This window comes from Alexandromys fortis, unplaced genomic scaffold, assembly GCF_014885135.2.
Source record: "Alexandromys fortis isolate MF-2015 unplaced genomic scaffold, M_Fortis_MF-2015_v1.1 scaffold_94, whole genome shotgun sequence".
NCBI lineage: Eukaryota > Metazoa > Chordata > Mammalia > Rodentia > Cricetidae > Alexandromys > Alexandromys fortis.
Window position 1 is genome coordinate 324,241 of NW_026067979.1, and position 25,632 is coordinate 349,872.

The 25,632-nt window shown below is 43.6% G+C and overlaps 1 protein-coding gene across 11 annotated transcripts in view; it reads right to left on the minus strand.

The window, feature by feature from the left end:
* Positions 1 to 25,632, minus strand: part of Ldlrad4 (low density lipoprotein receptor class A domain containing 4) — a 315,823-nt gene that overhangs the window by 203,093 nt on the left and 87,098 nt on the right. The gene's annotated exons all lie outside the window — the stretch shown is intronic.

Below are 25,632 nucleotides of genomic sequence, written 5' to 3' on the forward strand. Positions count from 1 at the left end.
GGGCGCAGGGGCCAAAGCCCAACTGAGAAGTGCCAAATCCTTTCTTTCGAAATCAAGTAACATGCAAAAAAATTATAGCATACAAAGAGTCAACACTGAGCTTGTATTTTTATTTCCTTTCACTGAGGGCCGACTGTTTCACTGGCAGAGTGTCAGTTACCTAGGTGATGGCTAGCCTAAGCAACAGAAAGGTGCAGGCCATCGAGTCCAAGACATGGCCCATGTCTGATAACCTTCCATTCCCTCCAGGAAGAAAAAAGCCACACCAAAAACTGAAGAGGTGGTTCTCAACTTGGGCAAACTGAAAATTGGGCACATCTGAGAATCCTATCATGACATTAGCAGAATGTCTCAAATGCTGCTGGTACCTTTAAACCCAATGTGGCTAAGGATTTTTCTTGAGGCAGATGTGAGAAAAAGAAAGCTAAGGGGTCCACATCCAGCATGGGCTGCAGTCACTTAGATCCTCTACCCAAAGGGCATACGGTAGAGACTTGGGCAAGGGCCAATCCAACTAAAGATTAGGGGGAGAGGGGAGGGAAAGGAGAGCAGAGTGAGGAGGAGAAGGAAGAGGAGGAGGAAGAAAGGGAGGGAGGAGGGGAAAGGAGAAAAGAGACAAAAAGACAAAGACAAGGGGATAAGAGAGGATGGAAGGGAGAGGGGGGGAGAAGAGAGAGAATGATATTTGTTTAAGAAAAAACACAAGTGTCTAGGGAAAGCTCCACTCCTGAACTCTGTCCCGTGTATCAGATTTGGTCAAGTCCCTCCACCTATCTAGACTCCCGTTTCCTTATTTCTAAACGGAGAAGGTGAAATCCAAGAACCTTCCCAATCTGGATATCCCTCTGTGGCTGTGTGCCACAAGACAAACATGCATGAGAAGCACGTGGTGCCTAACCACAGAGGCTCTGCATGGGTGTCTGCTCTCCGTGTTCGTCAGAGAAGTATGTGCCTACCATGTGGGGAGGCTGAGCTCGTGTGCAAGGAATTCTCCACGGTACTTTCATTTTCGTGACATGGGGATATAACACAGCAGGTGGCTTTTGTATTGCAGTCTCAAAGCTATCCTAGCTTGGGGTAGCTCAGCAGGCGCTGATTCTGTCTTCGGAATTCAGTAGCGCCTCCTTTAGGCAAAGAATTCAGGAAGCAAGTGATATATATATATATATATATATATATATATATATATATATATATATATATATCCTCTGATTCAATCACACAGATAAGCTGCAGAAGAGTTATTATGATATTCCTTAAAAATGTTGCTATGGCAAATATAATGGTGGATAAAACATAAATAAGGTGCAATCTGATGCTCAACTCCAACTTGAAAAAAAGGGGGGGGCTTGAAAAAAATAAAACTATCCTTTATGAATAGATAAGCCTGATCACTGCCTCAAGATCCAGCAGCAGAGGAAGCCATATGGATCCATCTACCTAATCCCTCATTCACGGATGAGAAAACTCCAGAGGTTCATGGAAAGTCGGAAACAAATCAAAAGTTAGTATGTTGATGTATACAAAGCCAGGACTAAAACCAGGCGTTTGGATACAGGTCCAAACTCCAAAATGTTCTGCACAGGCACACAGACCCAAGGGAGAAGCTGGCCCAGTGAGGAAGGTGCCTGGGGGCTGAAAGTAGGGATTATATACCGGTACAAACCTGCTGTCTGGGAAATGGAATACTGACATGATCTCCACTCCCTAAGGTCAAAACTGGTCGTGTGGACATGCCCACAATGCTCACATGAAGAAGGAAAAAGGTCTGGGCTTGCCAAAGAGTCAGAAAGTCCTCTAAAGGTCCCTTAAAACATCATCTGACCTGTCCTAAACACTTGAACTGCGCCCCCTGTGCAAAGGGGGCTGTGTGAGACTCTGTTACTCCCACCCCACTCAAGGCTCGTTCCCACCCCCAGCCTAGAGGACCATCCTTATCTCCTTCAAAACTTTCCTTCAGATAAAATTGACTTAAGATGGGCATGGCGGGCAAACGAAAGGTCAGCAAAGGGTCAGCATTGGGTGCAAAGTGGGGAGAGTAAGACTAAGGAAGACCATGGACCCATTTGCCTTCCCTGCCTAGCCACCCTAGCCGCAGTTCACAGCAGGCCCTGGCAGAAAACCATGCCTGGTCCGCGATTACATGCCCTCCTTTCTGGACTACTGGACACCACAAAAGCTCCATGCACACAATAATTCATGGACAATTTGTGTGGCCATTATTTGACCAGAAATCATATTAGATGCTGAGAAGAAGACAGAAGCAAGCAAACAAAGCAAGCTTCTACACACAAGACACTTGGGTTTTTCTGCCTTGGCTGTCTACGGAAGGGCTCCTGAAGATTTTGTAACTATCCCTGGCATTGACGATGGAGACCAGAATATAGCGAGCGCCCAATAAATACAAGCTGGACTTCCCTGGAACCTATCTTTAATACCCGAGTCATCTTTTCAATCCACTGCCTCAGCTCTGCATCACTGTAGAAGTACCACGGTCACCATAGTCAAGAAGGCTAACGGCTGCAAGGATCTAACTCTGGAGCAATCCTGGGTGGGCTCTGAGCCCTTCACCACTTAAAACACAGATGTTTTCCACACACTGGGCCAGAGAACACTTACTTAAATGCCAGCCCCAACTTGTAGCCTCTATTGTCTCAGCTATAAAATATGAAGGATGATGACATCTGCCCTGTGAATTATTACACATTTAAACAGCAAATAAGTATGAAGCACTAATATCCAGTGAGTTCTGAGGAATCACAGCCCTACAGTTACTACGAACTTCCTCAGCAAATGACTTATAAGTTAGGGTTTGGAGAAAAGGAGTTGTTACATCCACCTCCGGTCCATATGTAACCCAATTGGATGCAAAATCGTTTTCATGTTATGGTTTGTCAGTTGATTTCTCTTGATATTTTTTTTAAAGTTCTCAATAGACAAAATCACCCTGTGTCAGCTAAAATTAACGACAGGCGAAAAGCAAGGGAGAGGGTAGGAAATTAGAGAGGATGTGTGGGTGAGGGCTTAGGAGTGAAATGTGGCACAAGGGGAGCAAGAATTCTGCCTTTAAAAGGAAGAGGCTTCTTGAACCCCACTCTTTTCATGGTTCCATACCAAAATATCCAAATGTGAAAGCACCGTTGGAAAGGGCATCTGAGGTTTTACATCTCCTTGTCAGAAAAGTTACTCTAGGCTAGCGTGCCTTCCCTCCTGCATCCCTGAGTGACTTGCTGTCGTGTGAAATGCTAGGTTGTTTTTTATGGCCTTCACAAACATTCCTCAAAGCCTTCCCAAACACTCAGAAATAGAACTAGATGAAGACAACATGCTACCAACATGCCACCAACATGCTACCAACATGGTACCAACCTCTCCTGACAAACTTGGAAGGAGTGTCCCAGAGCCCAAACTCCAGGCTACCCCGTCCTCACCAGTGCCGACTCCCGGTTGCCCCATCCCCTCCAGTGCCAACTCCTGGCTCATAGGGAACAGACGCGAGAAAAGCAGAACAACCAATTCTCATACCACCATTGCTCATCTGACATCCAGTCATACACCCATGGTACCCAGCGTAGATCACTTCTGACCATTTACAAGGCCCAGCCTTGTCCATGGTAAATGCAGTGGTTCTGTGTACACCAGTGGGATGTTAGAGCAGAATAGCCAAAAATGGAGTGCAAAAAATCTGATCAGCAGGTTTGCATGTATGTGGGGTGCGTGTGTGTGTGTGCCCCATACCTGTGAGGCATAGCATTCCTTAATCTATCTCTCTCTCTACACACACACACACACACATGCACGCATGCACACACCCCTCAGGGTTACTTAGTAGCCTGTCTTCTGAAGGAATCATTAAAGCCCCAAAGCCCATTAAAGTCTTGCTAACCACTGGGAAGAAGAAAGGTTGTCATGGCCTATACTGTGGGCACAGATTCAGCCTCTTTCCTCCACTCCCAATTCAATCATTCTGTGCTTTCTTGTTGTTTATAGGAACCAGAATAAATATGCAATTAATAACACACCATACTTCAACCACCTGGGAGAAATGTGGGGTCTCATACAAAACTTCGGGATAATCTCTAGTTGAGTCTTGCAAGAGAATGGCTTGGAATTCCAAGCTCAAAGCCATCTTTTGAGACATACCAAGTTTTAAAACTACTCAGGCCTCAGAAATCCAGAGATTATTAACGATATGGATGTTTAAATGCTGCTACACAAAATGGTACCATCTAAGGTTGGCTCCAGAGCTGACACCAGCAGCAACTGGCCCAAGAATGTAACGAATGGGCTCTCACTCGCCACTACTTTACTACCAAATGCTACATCTGTGAGAAGCCTTGTCACACCAAACCATCTAATGAGACACCCTGACTCCACATATCTTAAGGGAAATATTGATTTTCCTAGGAGGTTGGACATGGAGGAGTTGTGAAAGTGTGTCTGCCTTGAGCAGCCATTTTTCCACACTGGACCTGGAAGGATCAGAGAAGCCTCTCACACACCTGCATCACGCACCTGCCACCTTGCCAGGCTACAGAAGCACCAATGAGCAGCTAGAAGGGGCGATTGCTTTCCTAAGGGTGCTCAAGTCAGCAAGGAGCTGTTACATACATTTAGTATTCAACACTTAGTGATATCTGCCTGAATGCATCAATAACCAGACCCAAGCCACAGAATTCCCAGATGTCAGCAAGAACTCCAGATACAAGAGGCAACGACCACCAAACCTGAAGCTTGAAATCACACACTGACCACACCAACATGGACCCTCCTAGCCTGACAGCCAGCCTCCTCTACATTTAAAACCTGGGGCTGGAGAGATGGCTCAGAAGTTAAGAGAGCTTGCTGTTCTTCCAGAGGACCTGCTTCTCCTGTGGACACCTGTGCACAAGTCACATACACTACACACACACACACACACACACACACTCTACACACACAAACACACACACTCTACACACACACACACACACACACACACACACCCCATACACACAGAGAGACATTTAAAACTTATAACTATGCCACCTTCAGTCCTGCCTTTTTAACCTTCCAAAATCCAACCCTTATTTGTTCCTTGCCCACCCTGGAGTCAACACCTAAGAAATGACTTACTTAACTCTTACTCTTTCTCAGCAAACTTCTGCAGCCAGAGGCCCGGGGACCCAAAGCCGTGGGCAGCCAGACTAAAGAGGCAGGTAAGGGAGAAGCCGGAGACGTGTGGCTGGGGGGAGACTTTTATTACAGTGCACAGCCGCGCCTCTGCATTTCTCATTGCAGTTTTGAAAAGTAAACACGGCCTCCCAAATGACACCTATGAAGAACAACTTTCATACCTCGCAGGGTAGCAAAGCTGTGGTGCTTTTAGCTGGCTGGAGGAAATGATAAACAGAATGAAGGGGTGGGTGCTGAAGGGGGCTCTCATTAGACAAGTACTCTCTCTAGAATTCCCTTGGCACCTGCACACCTGTTACCACTATATGCGGGCGCCGTGAACGCCAGGACAGGCACAGCTTTGGAGTCATACACCAGAGTGAGAATGCCAGGTCGGCTGAGCAGCTCACCAAAGCTGCCTCAGGCACATGACATAACCTGTCTGAGCCTCAGTCTTCCGTTCCCTGGACTGCAGCACTGACAGAGTGATGAAGGATGAGGGAACGACACAAAAGACCCATGCATCCTCCATGGACACCTAGTGACTCCTTCCCAGACAGTGGGGGCTCAGGGTAGCATTGTGTGATGTTGTTAGAGCCTCAAGAAGATGCGGCATGGTCCTTCAATGGTAAGGGTCTGGGAGGAGAACATAAGCTGCTTGGGTAAGGGGAGGAGAGGGGAAAGCTGAAACAGCAGAAAGGTCCTAATGGATTCCAACACACAGCTGAACGCGCACTGATTTAACCAAGGCCTGCCTTCATCAGAGTTTAATAGTGTGGTCATCAACATACATAGATCTAATCTACATGGGAAATAGAAAAAGACAAGATTCTCCTGAGTAAATTTGGAGCATGGGGACCTTGGGAGAGGGTTGAAGGGGAGGGGAAAGGCAGGGAGGGGAGCAGAGAAAAATGTAGAGCTCAATAAAAACCAATGTAAAAATTAGTGTGGTCGTCAAATAGTTACTTAGAGATGTCAGTACTGTTGGTTTACTTTTTTCTTATTGCTGACGAAACCTCTCCATCTAAGTCATGTGACTACTCTGGGACCCTGGCCCGTCGTGTGTCCCTTGAGGCCCTAGACCGCCTTTCCATTGCAACCGAGAGAGTCAGCCTGGTAACTGTAACACACAATGACTAACGAGCTACGAGGGTTCCCCCGCTCTCTCCTACCTCAAATGACTCATCTCTATACTTCCTTTGAATAAAACTTGTTATTATGTTCAATAAAACCACACAAAAAATAATAGCTAAAGACAGTTTTTAAATAACCTATACCAACACCTAAAAATGGTTTCCTGGAGGAAAAAGAAAATATTGGCAAGGATATTTATGGAGCTTCCTCTTACTGCCCCCTCCCTCCCCTACAGATAAATGTAGCTACATTTAGAGATACAAGAACTCTCCTGGTCTAGCTGTAAACTTGGGCAAAGTAGGTTTTATAGAGTACAGAGGCTGCCATTGAAATTTAAAAGCAGTCTAGTTACTCCACGACCATCCCTTTTCCCTTCTAGTTCCCATGGAAACAGACCTTCCATCACCAAAAAACGGGGTAAAGATAGCACTATGCCCAGTCTCCACACCCTCCCCCATCTGTTTCCATGGGAACTGGAAGAGAAAGGAATGGAGGTTGGGTATCTAGACTGCCTGCAAACATCCAGTCATGCCAGAAGCTGTGCCTGCAGGCCTCCATGAACCCTGTAGAAATAAAACAGAACCTCAGAGAACAAGGCCGGCTGGCCTACGTGAGTCAAGTCAGCTGTGACTTCCCTTCTCAAACATCCCTTCAGCCAATCAGAAAGGAATCCCATCACACCAATGGGTCTGCACCTGATGGACTGGTATCCCTGGGAGCTGGGACTACAGCTCTGTGCTCTTTCATAGCTCCAAAAGGTGATTCCGACATGGACCCCTTCTGGAAAACTAATGTCCTGAGTGAGCTGGAGCTTCCCAAAATTTTAATATGCTTGTGAATTCTGTGGGAATTTTGATAAACCAGAGTTAAGTCCAGCAGATCTGAGACAGGGCCTAAAATGATATTTTGCCAAACAACTCCCAGGGGGCGTTGAATGTGGGTCAGTTTCCAACTATGTCTGAGCAGGGAGATCCTAGAATCCAGTAAACTCAGTCCTAGAGGCTTCTCCACAAGGCAAAGCTGGAGACAGCACTCACTTCTGCATAGCGCACATCGCTACCTTCCCCTCAGGCCTCTGAAGCAGGCTGTGTGGGCGTTAGAGGTGATGAGGACTTCACGTCTGCTTCCTCATTATTCCTCCTCAAGTTCTTTCTGTCCCCTAGAGATGACTAGGTAGACCAGAAGAACAGATTAACAGAACACTTAAAAAAATCATACAAGAATGTAAATTAGAATAGCCACTCTGGAAATCAGCACAAAAATGTCTCAGAACACTAAAAACACAATTACAGCCTGTTCTAGCTATCTATATCACTCTTGAGAATTTACCTCGCAAAGTCAACATACCACAGAAATACCTATACAGACGTTTGTTGTGGCGATATTTACAGGAGTCAAGATACGGAATCAGTTTTGCTGTCAATAGATAAGTAAATAAAAGTTGATTGATATATACACACAGTATGAATCTTACATCACAGTATCTGTCTTATTCACACACAGCCTGTATCTTACATCACAGTATCTGCCTCATTCTGGAGAAAACAGGACGGTCTAGACCTTCATCACTTAAGTTCAATAGCACAAATGAAAAACATTTTCTCCTGTGGAACTTCGATATTATGTATCAAAATAGAAGAGACAACTGGAAGAGCCAGGGAGACAAGAATGAGTGTTGGGGTGCACCAGAGATAGCCATGGTGTTATGCATTATAAAATGGGGTGCACCAGAGAAAGTCACGTTGTTATAAATCAGAAAAATGTCATAATGGAACCCTATGTAACGATATGTTCCTTAAAGGAGAAATTTCCAGACATGGGAGTGCACACCTTTAATCCCAACACTTGGGAGCCTGAAGTAGGTGAGTCTCCATGAGTCTGAGGCCCTTCCTGGTCTACACAGTAAGCTCCAGGCCGGCAGAGGCTACACAGTGAGGCCATCTCAAAGAAGGGAGAGGGAGGAATTCATTCCAGGTTTCGCCATCAGATAAACATGATTATCTCCTCCACATCTGACTTCTCAAACTTCTCAAGACATAAAAGCAAATTCTACATATTTGAGGATCAAACTAGTGGTGGAAATGTGCAAATGACACAAATTACAAACCAAATGTTTGTAAATAGTGATGCATTGCTAAAGAATGGGTTTCCTACGAATCATTTTACCAGAATTGGGGAAACTCAGGAATTTACTATTTTAAAAAACATGCTGAAGGCTGGAGAGCTGGCTCAGTGGTGCACAGTGAGTACTTACAGAGGACCCAGTTTGGGTTCCCACACGCACACTGGATTGATTGCCACTGTCTGGAACTTGCGTTCCAGGGACTCAGTTCCCCCTTCTGACCTCCATGGATGCACACCTACACCCGGCAGGCATCAACACAGACGCAAGCACACACATAAAAAAAATGTAAAATTTTTATAAATAAGTAACTCAAACAGCCTTAAAATCTCTTTCTAAAGAAAAATACACAAGGTAGTGTCCTTTTCTCAGATAAGGGCATCAAATTAATAAAAAGGGAATGCTTGTTCTACCTGAGCTATCAAATAGTTGAAAATTATGTAATATGCCAGTGTATTATTCAAAAACAAGTTAGGTTCATTAAGTATACTTTGCACCCTTTTCAAAAGGGTTAGCATAGTAATATTCTAAATTAAAATATAAGCAAAGATTTAGAGTATAGATTATTGGATGGGGTGTCATAATCTTACTTGAAAACATAGTATTCTAGGTGAGCAAAAGGGAGAATTATTTAGTCAATTAAGTACAAGCAAAGGATTTGTGCGTTTACTTAAAAGATACGCAAGCACACATACACACATGCGCTAGTGCACACACGCGCTCACACACACTAAAACAGTTGAGGCAGAATATGCCAACGGAGTATGAGCTGGCTGTCAAGTGCTCCACCAAAAATAGTAAAAATAATTAGGAATAGATGCAGAGACAAGCTTATACCCAGAACCTCTAGAATCTGTTAGTCTGTGAGACCCAAGCCAGAAAATCAGTTGTCAGTATTTACTGCCTACATGTGTTTACTTTCTGTTTACAGGAAAAGGCAATTGGTGCCGTCAGCAAACCGTCTACAGAGGGCCAGATGGTAAACAGCTTACACACGGCTCCGTAGTCTCTGTCTTCCTCCACAACCCTGTCGTGACAGTATCAGAGAAGCCACACAACAACACGAAAACAGACTGGTGCAGCCATGTTGCAGTAAGACTTTACGGATACAGTTAAGCACTAGCTATTACGTGGACCGTGCACGAGCCATAATTTGTCAACAACAGAATCTACACATCTTATTTGCAAGGAAATGTCTTATTCAACTTGGATTCCTCAACTTCATGGGAAGGACAGAATGGTTGTAGAGTCTGACGTCATTTCTAGTTTTCAGTCAGCCCTGAACCCACGACACCCACAAATATTTCAGTTCACAGCTCTTACACGCCAGCTCTGCACAGCTGCTGCGAATTCACGTACAGTCGTTATTTCTTATGTTTGCACTCTTCCTAGTTTTCCTGCACATAGTACTCCCTTCGTTTCATCCTAACAGTTGGAAGGGCAGGAGTTCATTTGCTTTTCCCCAGAAGATTTTGCTCAGAACTCGGCATTACGATAAATACAGTAAAGATGCTCGTCTTGGTAGGTTTCTCCTGCTGTGAGAAACGCCATGGCCAAAGATGACATCGGGACAAGGGTTTAACTCATCTTACACTTCTGGGTAACAATCCATCACTGTGGGAAGCCAGAGCAGGAACTCAAGCGGGGCAGGCACCTGAAAGCAAGCCTGAAGCAGAGGCCGTTGAGGGGAGCTGCTGGCTGACTTGCTGCTGTGGTTTGCTCCACGCGGCTTCTTACATAACTCAGGACCACCTACCTGCCTCGGGGTAGCACCACCCCCAATGGGCCAGGCCCTCCCACGTCAGTCATTAATACAGGGAAATTGATTTGATGCTGGAAGTATTTCCTGTAAAAAGCCTGTCAGACTGATGTCATTTCATCCAGAGGGGGGCCTATCGCAAGAAGTCTCACGAATTTTCAAACCAAACTGTGTGTGCACCCACACACAATCACTCTTGGAAAGCCGATGAGTAAGGTCAAAAGAGAAAACTGAAGCTGGAAACAGGGAGAGTCCTTATTCCAAGGGTCTTTTCCAAGGCCAGGCAGCAGCTCCTCTTCAGGGGAGAGACTGAAGAAAACCACGCAGAGGCATCTCCCAGCAGCCCCTGTATGCAGCCTTCCTTCCTATACTTTGCACACCCATGCCGTGTCCTCATTTCATAGTGAACAGCCTTGCTCACCGCTTGTACTGTACAAGTTAGCAACCCGCCAAATATTTTTATCCATCCCTCACCACTTTCGGCGTCTATCCTGTTTCCCTACAAGGCTGGGGGCTGCTGATTACAAGGGCACCATTCTGTACTAGCTCATACCATCGGCACACTTCACACACACAACTGGCATTTCTGTTAGAACTGCTATGCAAAGCACCATGAACCTGACGTGTGCAGGAAGTCGGGAGCAATGGGACTCTTTCCACTGGGGATCTTAAAAGGTGCTTGTTACTTGTATGATAGGTGCCCCCCACACACACACACCAGCATCTGTCTTTGAAGAGCGTTTTTAAGGTAATGTCCACTTTAGAAAAGAATGAAAAATATTAATAAATTAACACTTGTTACTCCCACTGCCAAACTCAAGCAATACCTCAACACATATCCTTTGGATCAGATATTATATGCAGAGTTTACCAAAAATAATCTCCCATCACAGGCACACTTACATAATGTTTTCATTTCATATACATCATAGCTCATTTTAGGTCAGTTATACTTATTCTTGAGGGTAGGGCATTTATATGATCATCGTATACATGTACTGGAGAGCAGCCTTCTAAAGTTCAGAGGAAGATCTCTGTCCACCCTGTTAACGCCTCCTAACAATGAGATTGGACCCAGAAGAGAGGAAAGGAAGAAGCATGGTGGCCCTGGGGGTTGTTGCAGAGGCCTCTAATCTTGATAGGCAAAAACTCAAGAGTCAAGTCACATTGCTGTTCCACTCACACGAGTGTTCTACTGCTGTTAATTTGTCAATTAGAAGGTTTCACATTTTTTAATGAGAATGATTATCATTATAAAGCCTTAAGGTACCCGTGAGAGCACAAGCAATATTGATTTGATGACAGTCCTGTGCCAGACACTACATATTTTATTATGGACGTGAGAACTAGCATTACCATTGTCAGCTGCCCAAACAGCTCCTCAAAGCCAAGGTCATAAACCAAATGTAATCCAGACAATACCCGAGTTAAAAGGTGAAGCTGTCTTCCTAACCCTCCTCCAACATGACACATAAGCAGGTTTTGTTCTAGAGACATAGCTCTTTTGGGTGCTGGATTATTGAAGCACACACACTCACTTGAAAAACCTGCACTTTAGTTTCTAGCCTCATTTTCCTCTGGTGGAGTCCTTTATAAGGAGGTTCTTTTTAAAAAGTAACTCGCAGCCTGCGCACTGACCCTCTCACCCGCCTGTGGTCTTCGTCTTATTCTTCACCTCCGCTGCCAGCTTGCACCTCATGATGAACCTAATAGCTACAGCATATCCTAAAAATATCATGACTCGGGGGCAACCAAGAAAGAAATGCTGTATTTTCTAATCAAACTCTGCTCTGAAGGCATTCAAGAATCCAACGCACTCCTATCTAGTCATCCCTGCTTCTCACGCAATTGCCATAGTATCTCCTGCCTGTAAGACCAATATTTATTCAAGTACAATTTATGTCGTCTGTCACCTCTGTGCTCCTCTTTTCAAAATTAAGAAACTGGCTCCCACACACCATTAGATATGTCAGTTGTTTTTCTCTACTTTTATCGTTTGGTTTTTCTACATGTCTTGTTGAACTTGTCTTAAAAATGAGTTTATATTTCTGTTCAGTTCCAGTTTGGAGTACCTGGCTGCAAACATGCAACAAGGAGACATAGTGAGCTGCACCCCACTGGCGCAGGGTCTCAAACCAAACAGCAGCAAGAGCTGGCCATGAGATTCCTCACGTCACACCTTGCAGCTCTTGCTGCAAGGAATCTTAAATGATGCGACCACTATCATGGTGACCTGTACAGTTTTTACAGAAGCACAATTCTGCACTCCATACTGAAGACAGAGTGGTAGCGTCACGACAAAGAAACATTCCCATGCAAACTGGGAGATTCTCAGGTTAGCACAGCTGTCAGACACCGTTAGGAAACTACACGGTATTTTACCCACCTCTAGCAGAAAGGTTGGTTTGCAGGTACGGAAAGCTCAAAAGATATTCTCTCCATTCCCCACCCCTTCCCTTGCCACCCCACTCCCCTGCCACAGACAGGGTCTCACTATGTAGCTTTGCTAGCCTGAACCTCACTATGGAGAGAGACCGGGCTGTCCTTGATTCGTGGAGATCTCCCTGCCTCTGCTTCCTGCACGATGGGGTTAAAGAAGCACACCATTGCACCCCACATCTATCTGTGTCTGCCTGTCTCTCTCTCTCTTCCTTACTATAACCCCTTTGCTCACATTCTGCCCCAAGGGTGAGTCTTTTAGCACAGAATTCAGTGGCTACAAATGCAAATTTAGGCTCCCATTAAATTGTCATAATCAAGACCTGCCACCTATAGGCAACCCTGTTGCTGAAAGCAATCCCAGCAGGCCCACCCCACCTGCCGCGAGCCTCCTCTGATTACCCGGGACAGACCCCATCAATGGAGGAGGCATTGCTGTTCAGCTGCTTTACCAAGGGAGGGGCCCTTTCTGGGAAACACACACCTCACTCTCTCTCTCATGTAGCACTCCCGTCTCAGCATATAGTGAGAAATCTGGCCAGGAGGAAGACAGCAATGATGCCATCTAGACCTCCCAAAAGATGACATCACTGAGCCCTGATGACAGAACCCACAGGAGAGGCCCCAAGGGTCCATGTCCTAATCTCTTAGCAAATGGAACAAAATCTGACTCAGCGCCAGGATGAAATTGACTGTCTCAAAGGAGAGAGCTGCACTTAAAGCCATGGAACCAACAGCCAAAGTGATATGTAATAAGAATTAGGCATAATTTTTTGTATATATATGTGTGCGTGTGTGCGTGTATACATATATATCTATATATATGCACACACAATTTTCATTAAGCCCAACATTTTCATCATATTAGTACTTATATCTGAAAAAGGCTGGCATACTGTGTTATTAAAATGATTCTTAATATATACCTTATACACTTGCATTCAGAAGCACGCCTGGAGTAAATAACACAGAAATGCCTCGCAGCCATGTCAAGTGTCTTCGGGAGAGCAATGAATTCTTCCCGCAGGTGTGTTTGGATCCTCAGAACATTAAACACGTACTGCTAACAAATCAAATCACTCCCTCAATAAACTGCAACTGATAAGGCACATTTGATAAGTGCCAACCTTAAAGGAAATTCCTGATGGGATTTTTTTTTTTAATTTTTACTTATGTGTATGAGTCTTTTGTCTGCCTGTAGGTCTGTGCACCATGTGTATGCCTGGTGCCCATGGAAGCCAGGAAAGGGTGTCAGATCCCCCTGCAACTGGAGTTATGGGTGGTTGTTGTAAGTTACCACTGGGGGCTTGAAATCAAGCCCAGGTCCTCAGGAACAGCAGCCAGTACTTATAAACGCTGAGCCATCTCTACAGCCCCTTGGTGGGATTTTTATACTCGGTCCCTACGCACCTCCTTCCTCCTCTGAGGAAAAGGGGGTGTTCTGCAGAGATCACTAGCGATAAAGGCAGAAAGGGTGAGAGAGAATCCCCAGAGCTTCTCCCTGGAGCCAGGAACAGGCACCTTCACAGCGCCTCCTACTGGCAGTGTGAAGGAGAGCACACCAGTCCTCCATTACCCAGTTGGCACTGCAGTTGAAGACTTGTGTGAGGTGTCCAGTTTCCCTGCACTGCACTGTCTCTTCTCTGCCTTTTTTAAAATGATAGTGAATACTTTCCTTTAAAGTCAAGTGATCTCTGAAAATGATTTAGACGGCGGATACATTTAAAGTCAAAGTGAAAAATCAGCCCATAGTTATTTGTGGTTATTCTGTATGACCTGAAAACGTCGTGACCTGAAAGAAAAGCAAGGATCTTTTATTGTCAGGCTGACTTTTTTCAGTACTGATACCTGTAATGAACGTATGCACAGGGATTAAGAAACAGCATGGAGAACAAAACCTAAATAAACAGGACCATGATTAGTTGCCAAATGCCATCATCACTTGGTATGGAGTCATATGGGTAGCTCATCACTTGCATTCATTAACCTTGCTGAACCCACAATTAGATGACAATCCCTCTGAAGGAAGACATTTTTCTAAGAGATAGCCTACAGGGCATCATTATTCTCGGTCTGACTCTGACACACAACTCTTCCCAAAATGGCTCAGAGAAGCTGAGATCTTATCCTGGATAAAGAGAGTCTGGCTGAGATCTTATGGGCCCAAGCCTGCAAATCACTTAAAAGAGATCGTCCTTTAAGACTTGCCATAGTTTGAAGTTTAACATCTCCTCACCTCCAGCTCACACCCTCCACGCACCATCCAAAGCTGAAAATATCCTATAGTTGTGTCATTTCAAAAGCCAAAGGCTGAGATAAATATAACCAAGTCTCAGTTGCACCTCGGACAGGTGCCTCCTGGCTGGAAGGAATCTCTGAGACACATAAGCCAAGACCACCATCGTCAGAAGAACGGGTATCCTCTGAGAATCAGTTAAGGGCACTCTTTCTGATCGAGGACCAACATTTCAATCATTACCCACCTTACTAGATCAGTTAAGGACACTCTTTCTGATCAAGGACCAACATTTCGATCATTACCCATCTTACTAGATTCCCCAGGATATGCTCACAGCCATCTTCATCTGTCATAGACCTGTGAGCCCTTTCTTTTTGTTGTTACAGAGAAAACAGAGCAGCAGAGAACTAGAGTGAGCAGTTAATCACAAAGTACTGCTTACACATGGCTAAAATAATTGTAGAAAGAGGAAAGCCATTACCTAACAGCCCCTTTTGTGGACAATTCCATCAATGTCTTATAATCGTGTTCTCATTGTCCTTCAGCTACCGAGTATAGGTCAAATGTGAAATTCATCCCCCAAAGGCTTAGGCATCTAAAAATTTAGTTCACAGCATATGGCACTGTTTGGGACACTGTGGACCAATGGGGGGAGGTCAAGTGGGTCACTTGACCCAGTGGGTCACTGAGAGATGGCCTTGGGTAATACCCCGACCCAGGTTTCAGCTTCCCTTTTGTATCCTGGCCCTCTGACATGGACATCCTCTCGCTCCCACAGTCTCAAGGTACTGTAAATTCCACCATTGCCACAATGGACTGCACCCTCTGAAACCGTGAGCAGAAATAAATGCTGCATATGCTACATGCTGCTTTTCAGGTCGTCTCTTGGGAGCCATGCAGCCTAGTATATGACTACCTGCCCAACAGGTTTCCTCAGGGAAAAGTACCTGTGGAAACACCCTCACTTGGCAAGGACCAGAAGAGTCCATGGGACAGCTTAGGAATTTGCAAAATTCATACAGCTTGCCAGCTCTTTTCTCTCTCATATTGTTGATTCATTGGGTGGTTTTAGTTTTACTTTGTCAGTCACACAACAGCTGTAATTTTTCCTGGAAATTCTGTTCTTTTTTCAGATATTTTCCCTTGAGATTCAACACAGGATTAAAGCTTCTCAAATCTCTTATCTGGAACTACTACTAACTGCAACTCCTGATCCTAGGAACTTTTCTGACTCAACAGAGATAGTTAGGTACATAAGAGAAAACAACACTCGGAGCAATGCAAAATGAGGGATGGCTAGATCCATCTTTACCATACATAGGCACTCACATTGGTGGAAGCAGATGGTGTCATGGAACCGGGAAAGAGTGCCTGTCAAAGTCTGTCTTTTCTAGAGAAGTTGAGACATGGGACCCTCTTGCAGAAAAGGGAACTGTTACAAGCATATCTTGCAGACGTGAAAGAACTGTCTGAGTCTGAATATTGTTGTCCTTAAAGCATAGTACCCATGTCTATTATTTTTTAACTTTGTAACCGCAAGTAGCTGTCAGATGGCATCAGTGCTGTGAGAGCAGGATGTGTCTGGCTGGATGTTTAGTTCAGCCTGCAAAAATGCTGAACTCTATGTCTAGAAAAAGGTTATATTGGGGGTAGGACAGTGTATTGGGGAAGCATAAAGGGGAACAATGGGGGCTTTCATAATGATCACGATGTATTCCTTAAATTATGATGTATTTCTTAAGGTCAAAACAGAAGCCAGTAATAAAGCTGTTCATGTAACCCTGGTAAGAAAAACGCTATTTAAGTAGAAATAAAGATGGCCTGCACTATTCGGGGCCACTTGAGTGCAACCCATTTGGTGGGTCAGAAACTTTCCTTGCGCTGAGACCCTTTCCCCATCTCAGGGCCTGAACCCAAGCCAAGGCTAGACCTCGGCAGTAATTTAACATGGTGACAAAAATATCACTGGAAATTGGTGCCAAGATGTAGCTGTTGTGAACCATGTGGTTCACAGGCCACTGAAACTCATTTCTGGAGGAATCTGAAGCAGTATGGAGCTACAGAGTAGAGAAGCTCTGGATATCTTTAAGAAGAGTTTAGCAAGCAATTCTGGTGGAAATGGAGAAGGCATTTTTATTCATGCTACAACTATGAATGAACACTGAAGACACCATGCTAACTAACACAAGGTCATCGCTTAGGAACAAATGGTGTGTGATTCCATTTACACGGTAGTCGAACCCAAAGACAGTGGCTAGAGTGGCAGCTTCCAGGAGCTTGACTTCAGGGCTTAGTGTTTAATGTGTACAGAATTTCAGTGTGTAAACAAGGCAGGGTTCTAAAGATGGATGGTGGTGACGGCCATGCCAAGGAGCTGTAGTTTAATAAATCTGAAAGCATTATTGTTCGTTTATACATATCCACACAGATTACCACAAAAGAAAAAAATTAGCAGTGACTATGCTGCCTTGACACTGCATGTAGCTAAGTGGTAGAATGTCCGTCACTTTTCTGTTGCTAGGGCAAAACACCATGACCAAAGCAACTTACAGAAGGCAGGGTTTATTTGGCCTTATGGGTTCAGAGAGGTAAGAGTCCATCGCTGTCAAAGCCAAGAAGTGTGATAGCCTGTAACAGCAAGCTGCAGGCTCACATATTAAACCACAAGCATGAAGCAGACTGGAGTGAGTAGAAATGATGTTGAGGCTTTGAAATCTCAAAGTCTATGACACACACCCCCCATGACATACTTCAGCAAGGCCACACCTCCTAAACTGCCCAAATATCGCCATCTGGGGACCACGTAGTCAAATGCCCTAGACTATGAAGGGCATCTCATTTAAACTACCCAGACCAAGAATGTGCAAGACTCTGTGTTTCAACCCCATCAACAACCTAATTGCTATTTTAATAAATAACAAAATACATTTTTGATCCATTACTTGAAAAAAATCACTAGTATATTGGGTACTTGCACCTATTCTGGATTTATGTTTCTATGGTAATACTGTATCTTTACATACAACCAGGACACAAAGCATAATACATATACAAAGGAGAAGGTTTAAAATATGCTTTCCATATAAAAAAAGTTATTATTTCAACAAGTGAATGCATTCTCAAACTACAAAGGGAAGTAGTCCCTAAAATGTGATAAGTAAACTATCAAATGCCTCCATCTCCCTTACCATGGCAGACTGTCGCTTGGCTCAAATTCCATATCAATACTCAAACAACGCATAAACAAAAATGCAATTCATTTTACAAACTTTCACAGACTGCTTCCTCTCCTCTGCCCCCACACAGAAGCCACAAAGCCCTCCCCTAGTCTCACCTTCGCCTTCTTCACTGAAAGCCAAGTCAATGGTAAGTGCACTAGGAGAGCTCTTTCACCGTCTACTCATCCTGCTTCTCCCACAAATGTACCCAAGTAAAAACAAAATGGGCAAGCAGAATTCCTGTATGGTTCGCTGACATGCCCTACAGAGGAAAAAGCTCCAAATAAGTCTCAGAAACTAATGTGTTCGTCATAGGAATCCAAAGACCGACAAGCCTGGTCCAGTTTATTTCTCTTTTCACCATAACCTTATCTTGCAGAGTAAACATATGTGTGATAGTAACCTTTACACTCCCAGAAGCATTTGCAAACAAATCCACTTACGCAGCATTCAATAAGGGCACCGCCGTGTTCCCGGGTGGGGATTCTCTGTCAGAGTCAAGAGCAGCCGTTACTGCTTTTAGGTCTGTTTCAGGCGGTTCAACAACTATAAACATGTGAACTAGACAGGATAAGAGAAAAACACTCCCTTCCTCTCTCCCTGTCCCCATCTCTGAGTGTACAACTAAAGAACCCTTAAACAAAGCCAGGGAAGAACATACGTTAGTATGGGAAAGGGGAAATGAGAGGGGAGGAGGGAGGGAGGGAGGAAAACCAGCCAGTGATCTGAAACCACCTGCCCTCACATAAAAGTTACAAAAAAAAAAAAAGACAACAGAATAGATCATGGATTCTATGTCACAGAGTGGAGAGAGAGAGGACAGAAGAGAAAGAGGACTGAGCAGAAAGTGGGAGAAGGAGATAAGGAAGTAGAATGGAGAATAAAGAATCAGGCTTTTGAAATATATTCGCCTATTATTTGAAAATATCTTCAATGTGTACAATGGGCTTAAGTTATTGTTTTTACCAAATGATGGTTTAAAACTGTTCTGTTATTCTAACTTGCCAACTAGACCCATCAATAGCCATGACAAATTATCAACATCAGAGCTCTTTCAACCAAATACCTCATCTTTACTGTGGCCAGCACTAAGGAAACATCGTGGCGTAGTGAGAGCTACATCTCTTACACTGTTCAGTCCCACTCTGTCTTTTTGCTAGATGACAAGACCAAGTCACCTAACCTTTATGAAACCACTGTCACCATCTTAAAAACTGGGCACACAGAGAACCTCTTCCTTCTCTGCATAATGAAGCAAAAGCCAGACTACAATAAAAAGGTTCATGGAGTTTTCAAACTTGATTTTCCGTGAACTGCAAGTCCTATAACTGATAAGATTCAAAATATCTAGAAGGACTTCCTGGGGCCCTGAGACTTGAAAGAAACTGCATAGGGAAATAAAGAGGTGGGGACCAAAACATGAAGATGCCACACCAGCAGCAGGACACATACTCGCGGACACATTCTGAGGATACAGCTAAGAGCTAGGATGAGCAGAGCTGGTGGCAGCGGCCTCTAAGACCTACATAGTTTCAAGGAATACATAGAGAACAATCTTTTCAAAAGACTCAGAAGAACCAGGCTTGCAGAAAACATCCCTCTTGTTAATGCCGCGGGGCAGGCAGGCCTAGGCTGGAAAGGCTGGAAGCCACCCTGGATTCTCTCCATATCACGTGACCTCTTGAAAAGGACAGTAGACAATGATAGAGGACACTTGACATCAATCTCTAGTCTCCACACATATGTGCACATGCCCCTGCCCATACACATATGAACACACACACATATAAATTAGAAAAATAATTTTTTACAAACATTCTATGAGGAACTGCCAGGGCATGCTAATCCTCCAGAGGACCTGGGTTCAGATCCCAGCACCCACATCAGGCAACTCCCAACCACCTATAACTCCAGTCCCTAGGGCCCTGACACCATCTTCTGGCCTCTGAGGTGCATACAAACCCAACAAAGCATATATACATAAGCACAAAGAAATAAATCTCAAGAATAAAGTTATCCTACAAAACTAAACATGAAAGAAAAAAAGTTGGCCAAAACACACTCCCTATCGCACTGCCCTGAGCTCAAAGTCATAAACAAATGATGTGGCATGAATTTTAGAAATTCCAGAGGCAACTAAGGGGGAAATGAAGCAAAAGAGAAGGGGTGGGCAGAGGATGGGAGAGAGCAAAGAGAACCAGATCGGAGAGAGAAAGACTAATAAGACCAAGCATAAATATAAGACCCAGGGTAAAATTGTTAAGTGAGGGAAGAAAACATGGACTAGAAAAAGAAAAGAGATTTTAGACACATAAATGTCACAGAAAAGATGGATTCTAAACGGACACCGTCAGAATAGATATATAGGAAACAAAAGAATGGTGGGAATAAAGAATAAAGAAAGGGCACTGAGCTAAGCTAGAAAGAATGATTAATCATGTCTCTACCCAGGGTCTCACACATTCTAGGGACGTACTCTACTACTAAGGTATAATCCTAGCCACCATCCCCGTGTTATACATGCTGGAGAACAGTAAGTGTGATTCAGCATATATATAACTGTGATCCCTAAAAGGTAGCAATGAACAATGAAAAGAAAAACTATCCAAGTCTACTACTGAAGAATCACTTCTTGAAAAGAGAGACAAATCACAAATGAAAAGAATACTGGAACCGTACATGTGTCTGACCCAAAGCACCCAAGCATGTCCAAGTAAAATTGAGCTCGTGAACTTGCCATTTCTTCCCTTTGGTAGCAGAGATCAAACCCAAGGTTTCATGAATGCTAAGGCAAGCACTCTACCACCAGGCTACAGCACTAAGTCCTCTTTGCAGAAGCTTTTGACTTGGAGATAGCATCTCACTGAATTGTCCAGGCTAGCCTTAAACTCGCCCTGTAGCCAGGGCATGCCTTAAAAATGTAACGTTTCTGCCTCGGCCTCTAAAATAGATGGGATTATAGGTCAATATCACCACTAAATATGACTTAAAATATGAAGAGCAACTTCCGAAGCATCTGGGTAAAAAGGAAATTAAGTGACCTGTAAGAGGAAAATGTGTTAAACAAGCTTTATATTTCCTAGTAATATTCTATACCATAACTCACTAGAATATTTCTTCATTAATACTTGAGCAAGCTGGGAGCCCAAGATTTCATCTAAAAATTCCTTCAAGTATAGAGACAACTGTCGAGATGTTAGCACAGATGCTCAGGGACTCTGCTCAGTGACTTAAAGAGATGAGCAGAGAGGCTGTGGACAGTTAAGGCAGTTAAGCTCTTGAGTTCTAGTCTTTGGTGAAAGCTCTCTTGGCTAAATTTAACTCTTTCGCCCTGGAGATCAGGCCTTAACAGAAATCCTAGCATATTTGCTGGGCCTTGTACTTCAATTTTGTATCCCAAATCCTTGCCACTGCCAACTTAAGTTCCTTTCCTTTGACAAATGATTTTCTTTGTATCTTAAAACTGAGCTCATTAACAGTGCATTCATGATTAAAACCAAGTTTTGTCTCCCAACGTGACATTCTACCAAAAGCTCTATACCAAAAGTTCCGGGTTTTTAGAAGTCACTTTCTATCTGGTTTCTTTGTTTATGTTGTACTCTTTCTGTTGAAATAGGAAGCGGCGGTGGGGCTGCGTCCCCAACACCCCTGCCGCTTGGCTAGCTCATGCCCGAAATAACAACACACAAACTGTATTCATTTAAAGAACTGCTTGGCCCATGAACCCTAGCCCTTACAGGCTAATTCTCGCACCTGGACTAGCCCATTTCTAATGATGTGTGTACGCTCCCCAAGGTGCGCTTACCGGGAAGATTCTAGCCTCCATCCATCGTTGCGTCTACCTGGGAGGGCTGAGCATGGCGTCTCTGCTCCCGAGCTGTCGGCTCTCTCCCCGGAAGCAGAGCAGAGTCTGACCTCACTTCCTCTTCCACCCAGAATTCTATTCTGTTTACTCCTCCCATCTATGTTCCAAGCTGAGGCCAAGCAGTTGGTTTATTATAACTTAACCAATGAAATCAACAGATTGATATATGACACTCCCACATCACTTCCCCTTTTTCTGTTTAAACAAAAAAAGAAGGCTTTAACTTAACATAGCAAAATTACATATAACAAAACAGTTATCAAGTAACAATTACAATAATCTATAGCATAACTAAGGAAAACTATAACTATAGCTAACTATTCTTAACTCCATCAAAGAGTCCAGAAAGATACAATATTACCTAAGCAAATAAGAAATAAGCAAACTCTCAAACTCTAGAAATGACAGAGACATCTCGCTGCCTGGACAGTCACCCAAAGTTCCTCTGTACCGTTGGGGCATCCATCTTCGGCCTACAGGCCCATAGTTTCCAGCAGACATTTCCACAAAGCAGGAAATTTCAAAGGCAGTCACTATCTGCTTGTCCTGAAGAATGTCTTGCAGACTCTTTCATGAATCAGGAACCCCGAAAGATCATCTCACCTTTAGGCAAGTTCAGCAGTCCTCTCTCTGCGGGTTCTCTGTGTCCAGTTTATGCAGTAGTTCAGGCAAGAGCAGTTTCTTGCCCAAATGGCTATCAAACTCCATAAGGATCCTCTTCGATGCCCATCTTCCTCTTGAAGTAGATTGGTGCTGCCAGGAGCAGAGTGTCTCATTGTCATGAAAAGTCCTAAGTTGTTAAAACATTTAATAGCATATTCCGTAGTCTTTGAAAAATATGAAGAATGTCAATCTAACTGAAATATATATCTATATATCTAGAAATTCTAACTAACATGACTATAAACTTGACTATTAATGATTATCCATTAACAACCTATATACATTACATTTTAAATGAACTACACAATCACAATACCTTAATAAAGATCAGAAATACATATACATATAACAAAACTGACCTTAAATCTCTATCAATAAAGCAGAATCTATACTAATGTAAATTATTCATATCTATATCATATCCCCCTTTAAATGTAAAAGAACATTTATAAACAATATTTGGGAACATGGGCGCAGTTTTTTCTCTCCTAACTGCTTCCTGCTGAATGGGGGCGTCGTTAATTAGGTCTTTCATGGTATAACCTGTGTGATAGTTTCATCTCAGTTGGCAGTTGAGCGAAGCAATTTTCTGAAGGTATTCATAGCAACCGTTCAGGAGGGCGTGGTCCATCATACCATATCGGAATAGAAGAAATGAACAGGGTCTCATCCTCTGTGAAAACAAAAAAAGAAACTCCTTTCCAAAGTATCACGTCCTTAGATCCAAATTTCAAAGTCAAGGCATCAAAATCTCTACGATGGATTAGTTCAGCAGCATTTATAAACAAATATCTTTTAGCAGCTGTTGCTCCTTCCTCAGCATTCAAACAATTCAAAGAGAGCATAATAGTATACAGTATCAAGATTCTCTGTGTATTTTCCATCTTTGTACGTTTTATTTTAACTGTATTGTATATTCTCTGTATCTCTTTGACCTGGAATAACTCTGTAGACCAGGCTCTCCTTGAACTCTCAGAGATCTGCCTGTCTCTGCCTCCCAGGCATTGGGATTAAAGGTGTTTGCTACCATACCTTGAACTCACAGAGATCTGTTTGTCTCTGCCTTCTAGGCACTGGGATTAAAGGCGTGTACTACCACACACAACTTCTCTTTTTCTTACTTTTTTTTAAGAACTTTTAACTTTTAGCTTGCATATATTTTTAACACACTGTAAATCGTTTAAACATTTTCTTTGTCTTTGAATCTCTTTACTGTATATCTCTCTTTTTCTGACCACACGAGCCTTTAAATTACTGAGCAATATGAGCAATATGAGTGGCTTTGCCAGCTAGATCCAGTCCAAGGTGCGCTTACCGGAAAGATTCTAGCCTAAGTCCATCGTGGGTTGCAGCTGCCTGGGAGAGCTGAGCATGGGGTGCTTACAAACATCATTAGAAATGGGCTAGACCAGGTGCGAGAATTAGCCTGTAAGGGCTAGAGTTCATGGGTCAAGCAGTTCTTTAAATGAATACAGTTTGTGTGTTGTTATTTCGGGCATAAGCTAGCCAAGCGGCCGGGGTGTTGGGGACGCAGCCCCGCCGCTCATATTTCAACACTCTTTCCAAGTCCCTTAAGAGCCAGCAAATACCTAAAGAATAAAATATCACAGAAAGTTAAGTTCCATTGCTGTGTTTCTCTTGTCAAGATCCTGGTCCCTCAAGTACTCAACACCACGTTTTTTTTCTTAATTTTATCTGGCTTTGCTAATTTTCTTTGTAGAAATATTGGTGTATAAAGTATTCTACTCTAGTTAAAAGCAGAAATACTTTTATGGCGAATTGAGTTGTTGCAGCTTTCATCTCTGAAAACTCTCTTCCACCCATACAACTTCTTTCTTCTGAGAAGCTGCTCTAAAAGCCCTTAGAGGCACTTAGTTAAATAGCAGCTGATATAACCGCCCAGATAAGCAGCATTCCATTATCCCAAATATCCGCCAGATTCTTCCCACATGGTCCATGTCCTTCTGATTTCCTGGACTTTGATCCACTTATATTTGGCAACTCCCACTCCTGAGTTCCTCAGTGCATGGCTTGCCTTTCCCTTACAGGAAAGCTCTCTCCCTAAGCTTACCCTGTTCCACATTCCCAGTCACCCCAGACAACCTGGCAAAGCCATCTACACCATCAGACCTACTCAACGGCAGGTCGGTGTGTGTATCCCAAGTTTAAAGGATCTCTCTTCACTTCCCTAACTCTTATCTTTAAATTCTAGCAATAAGAAGAACCTCACTTCCAGAGAAGAGAAACCAAGTGCTCAAGTGTATTCCTAAAGTAAGCTAGGCTTTCCTCATTCGCTAACGGTTCTAGATGTGGCAAAATAAACCATTGCCTACATAGGGTTGCTGTTTTGAAGATTAATCACACTGATATATACATCTGAGTGGTTCTTCTGTGTCCTCTTCCAGCTCCAGAGTTACCTTACTTCCTCCACTGCCCAGTCATGAAGAATTAAAACACTCATCAACTGTCTTAGTTACGGTTTCTATTGCTGCGATGAAACACCATGATTGGAAGCAAGTTGGGCGGGAAAGGGTTTATTTTAACTCCTTTTTGATGTTCTTTTGGCATTTTAGGTTTATTTGTGTGTGTTTGCTTATAAGAAAACACTCAGCTAGATTTAGGCAAGAGTCCCTATTAGCGCGTCCCACTTGGGACTCACTGGCTCAAGATTCTAGTGCCTCAGTCTCCCCAGTAACTAAGAACACAGACATGCACCACAATGGCTAGCCTGAGTGTTTTGAAAGAAAAAAAGTTTCTTATTTTTATGATAAGATGCTTCCCAGATGAGCCAAGAAAACAACTGAATGATCCCAGAGAATTCTACAAAGCAACCTGAAAATAATAGACTTCTTCCGGTCCTGAAATTTATGGAAGTTATTTTCTCCACATCTGGGCAAATTCACCACATTCTCTAAAAAGTACAGAAAAACTCCAACGGCATCACCGGTGGTTATGGTGCCCAAGGTGTACCCCTGTGAAATGTGTCCCTGTGAAATCCCCCCATAATAGCCAACTGGATGGAAATGCCACTTCTTGGGG